This window comes from Sturnira hondurensis, unplaced genomic scaffold (genome assembly GCF_014824575.4).
Source record: "Sturnira hondurensis isolate 20B ecotype Veracruz unplaced genomic scaffold, ASM1482457v3 Scaffold0012012, whole genome shotgun sequence".
In the NCBI taxonomy this organism is placed as follows: domain Eukaryota; kingdom Metazoa; phylum Chordata; class Mammalia; order Chiroptera; family Phyllostomidae; genus Sturnira; species Sturnira hondurensis.
Genome location: NW_028084643.1, coordinates 3,510,608 through 3,514,891, shown reverse-complemented (window position 1 = coordinate 3,514,891; position 4,284 = coordinate 3,510,608). Strand labels below are relative to the sequence as shown.

Sequence of the window (4,284 nt, the reverse complement as noted above, 5' to 3'; positions counted from 1 at the left end):
GCTTCTGGGTGAAGTCTACCTACCGCCTTTCAATTTGGAAGTGGACTCTCGTAGCAAGTCAGGAGCCCAAGGTTCCTGAGAGCTAGCTGGATGGAGAAGGTGGTGGAGAGCCGCGCTCGCAGCAGAGCCAAGAACCCCGCGCTATCACTACGTTGCGCAACTTTGTGTTTTCTTCCAGCGGGTCCCAAGCTGTGGAGATTAGCGAAGCTCCCTAAAGAAAAAAGCCCGCGGCAGTCCCCGGCCCGGCCAGCACTTGGGAAAGCAGAGCAACGCTCTGCTAGTTAATTGCCAGGAAGCGACCTCCCAGAGCGCGAAGGCGAACCAGTGTCAAAAACCAGAGGACAAAAGTTTACTTTGGCTGAGTCCGGCAGCTCAGTGCGGGTAAGCAAACTCTCACTAGGAAGCTTCTTCTAGGGGAGTGGCGAGTGGGCCTGGGACGCTTCTGAGAGCGACGTCTCTCTGGTTTGGGGCTGTCCAGCTGTGCGGCACCCAGTGATCACTTCCAAGCTGTCGAGGGAAGAGAAATTGGGACAGGAGCTGGCTTAAGACCTGGGCAGTTACTCCAGGACCAAAACCTCGGAAATGGCTGCTAAAGGGGCTGAGTTTCCAGACTCCTAATCCCTCCCTTTTCTCTATATGAGTCTTTCACCTGCTACCGTCCAGTTTGCAGTATAAGCGAGATCCTAAATTAAGGCCAGTTCTAAAAGCTAGGCTTTACAATTTCCTAGGCTGTTTCTTTCCCAAAGATCTACTCGAACTTCGGGAGTTTCTTAGGGAAATGTGTGTAGGAACACGCAGGAAAGGCAGGATGAGAGGGCATTCTGTCCAGGGAAAAGGGTGTGGACTCCTCTATTCGAAGGACCTCGGGGAGCCCTTTGGAACTCCGGGACTTGCAGCCGCAACCACTTCTAAACTCGGCGAGAGGAGGGGCGGAAGTGGCTCTGGAGGGTGCAGTTGGGGACTGGGTTCGCTTGCAGTCTGGTGTCCTAAATCAAGGTCCGGGAAGTAACTGGCCTCAAGGAAAGAGCCGGAAAGTCTAGATGCTTGAGAAGGCAGGGACCGAGGAGGTGGCCGAACGGGCTTGAGGGCTTGCCGCCAGCAACAATGTGATAACTAGTGATGACTGGTCCAGTCCCCTGGTCACTTGCATCCTTGTAACTCCTGCCCCTCTTTGCGCCTCCCGCCTTCATGCTCTCCAGTGGTCTGGGGAGGCCGGCGCGGGGCTGAGCGTGCGTGTGTTGCTGCGCGCTCCCGCGTGTGTGCGCGCCTGTGTGTGTGTGCGTGAGTGCGCAGCCCGCTAGCAGAGCCTGGCCACGGGGACCTGGCTGTCCGCCACCCGCCGCCTGACTGGTGTCCCTCCTCCTTGCAGCCACCTCATCGCAATCCTCCTCACCTAGCGCTGGTAACCCGGCGCCTGCTGCCTGCCCAGCCCCGCTCGGCCGCAGCAGCCTAAGCTCAAAGTTTCCTCAGCGCAGACACCTTGGCAAAGGGCTACCCAGGGATATGGGTTTCTGAAGCTGTGCCTTGGACTGGCTCTTCTTACAGCACCTCTCCGCCTTGTCCCCACCTGATCCGAGCAGAGAGTAGATTTTCCAAATTAAAGGGAGAAAGGGATGTGTGTGTGTGTGTGTGTGGTAGTGGGGTATTATTAAAAGAGACCGGGGCGGCCACAACTGAAAACATCTGCTTCTCTTCTGACCGATGTCCTGGAATTGACTGATGACAGGCCTGTGGGGTTAAAGAAAATAAAATAGAAAGCCAAGTTGACTGAGGAGGGACTGGCTGCCAGGAGGTTGTCCTGTCTCCGTTACTACGGGAGTGAAGATTTGTAGGCGCTGCCAGTCAAGAGCTTGGAACCGCCATCCCCTTCTGATCCCCTCGGAAGGAAAAGCCGGCAGAGCTCAGGGAGAGTGAGTCAAGAAAAATCCTCTGGACTTGTGTGCGTCTCAGCCTTGGCTTGGGATTTTAAGGACAGGAAAGAGAATTAACAGCATCTCGAGGTAAGAAGCAGCAAAACCGCTCTCTGAATTGTCAGGAAGAGGAATAACTTAAATACATGTTGGGGAGGGGATGGAGGGAGCGGTTAGGCCAAGTTAGGGTATCTCTGGGCGTCACCAAGAGAATGGCTGAGAGCGGGCAAATACAGGAGTAGCCGGTGCGGCCAGTGCCCAGTTGGGGGGCAGCAGGAACGAGGAAGTGTCCTGATCGTACACTTTTTGGAAGCTATTGGAAAGAGGTACGGAGCTGGGTAGTCTGTCCAGTCTAATTTACAACGTGCATGTGTGTGTGTTCTTCCTACCAGATTTGTTTTTCTTTAGCTCAACATACCCACGCCCTCGTTGTCATAGAGCGCTGCGGGCAGGCTAGCGCCTCGCGGACTCGGGGTCAGGTGAGCCCGGTGCAGGTGGGCAAGTGGCGGCGGTGGCAGCATCGGGCGGGTGGATTGAGGGCCGAGGGAGGAAGTCCAAGCCGCCGCCGGGCTGGCTCCAAGCAGTCGGCGTCGGAGCCCGGGCGCCGCAAGTCTGTTGCGATTCCTTTTGCTTCCGCTAGAGGCTCCCAGTGGGCACCAAGGAGCGGGTGGGTGTTGGGGGCGCGGGTAGGCGGAGGGCGAGCTCTGGGAGCCAGCGTGCCCGCGGGGTGGCGGAGCAGGAGCGGCAGAGGGAGGTGAGCAGGGCTACGGCCGGGGACGTGAGCCGGAGTCCCGGCCAGCCTCCTGGCTGAGCGCAGAGCTGCGGGGACACGGGTCCGAATGCAGGCTGAGCTCGGAAAAGCTGTGACCTGAGCCGGAGCCACTTTGGGGATGCGATCCTGGCCCGCGCCCTGAAGGCAGTCCCAGGAGGTAATGTCTTTTTTCTTCGCGTCCCCCTCGCGTGCTCAATCCGGGCAGTTTTCTGTAAATTCTCAGGCAATTACCAAAGGTGATCGGGAGTGGAGGGTGCGGGTCTGTGGGGTCTGTATCTAAAGGTGCCTTTCAGTCTTGTTCCGTGGAGCTCCATGCAGTGTATATTTGAAGTAATCTCTCATTTTGCTCGCTTCCCCAGAATATTTGCCAGCTTTAAGGGAAGTTTTCTGCAAAGTGCCTGATGGCTGGTGTTTGGGCCAGGCTGCTCGAAGGTGAGCCAGGGGACCTGCTGTGCTCCCCTGAGCCGCAGTGGATTGGAGTGCAGGACTCAATGGGTGGGGTGTGGTGGAGGAAGGAGTACCACACCCTCTTCTTTCTCTATCCTTCCTTTTCACCTGATGGTGAAGTCTTACCATAGAGGGTTTTACTGATTTCCTTTCCCAAGGGACTGGATCTGAGAACAGAGTAAAGCTGCTGAAAGACTTGGAGAGAGATAAAGAAGAGAAGGAAGTCATTGCCAGAACGTCAGGCCAGGAAAGAGGGTGAAGTTAAGCCTGTGTGTGTGCGTGTGTTGTGTGTGTGTGGGAGCAACCAAGGGGGGGTGCTAGGTAATAATAGCCTTGGAGTTCAGATTATTTGATGAAGTCTGATTCATTTCACATTTCACACAGTCTTTGACATAATCCTTTTTCAAACCTACTAACAAAAGTCATTACTGCTAGGTACTGCTTTGGGCACCAGTGGACACTGAATATGTTTGATGACTGTGTCTAAACCAAAAAAAAAAAAAAAAGCCACCCCCCAAAAAACCCCACAAACAAACAAACAAAAAAAACCCGAGTGGCTGTGTTTGATTTGATTGCACTGTATCGTTCAGGCAGCTGGCAGTTTTTTTTTCTTGGCGTGTTCTTTAGTGAATACCGTATGTGGTCATTTTACACTCAGTATTGCAATTTTAGAGTACACTAAAGGTAGCTCCTAGCAAACAGGACTTGTGATATTAAATCTCCTGAAGAATAATACTGAAGAAGACAGGAAATATGGTGGGACATGGACTATTCTAGGAATACTGAATAAAAGCAAAGATCCAGGATTTGGGAAATATTGGACCACATATGGAAAAAGCTAAAAATGTTTTTCAGATATGGAAAGTGATGCTTAACATTTCAAAAGAATGGGCTATTCTTCAGTGCGCTATCATCAGCATCCAGCAGTGTGCATTACTTCCAATACAGTTAAGAGTAAGAGGCAGAAAAAAATGAAGCACTTCCTGCTGAAAACCAGTCACATATTTTGTGTCAGGTATTTTGCCTTAGGAATTTAAATGGAGTGCGTGTGTACTGATGATGAATGAAGTGGTTTGATTATCACATATGTAGGGCATCTATTATATTTGGTAAGGTAAATATGTAAGCTAATGTTATATAATATGTGTAACTTAC

General features: G+C 52.5%; 1 long non-coding RNA gene across 1 annotated transcript; it reads left to right on the top strand.

The window, feature by feature from the left end:
• The first annotated feature begins 1,137 nt into the window (after positions 1-1,137).
• Positions 1,138-3,651, top strand: LOC118996971 (uncharacterized). Its single transcript, XR_005068578.1, has 3 exons — positions 1,138-2,839; positions 3,042-3,114; positions 3,288-3,651. It is a non-coding gene; the product is annotated as an uncharacterized LOC118996971 (long non-coding RNA).
• Positions 3,652-4,284: the final 633 nt, after the last annotated feature.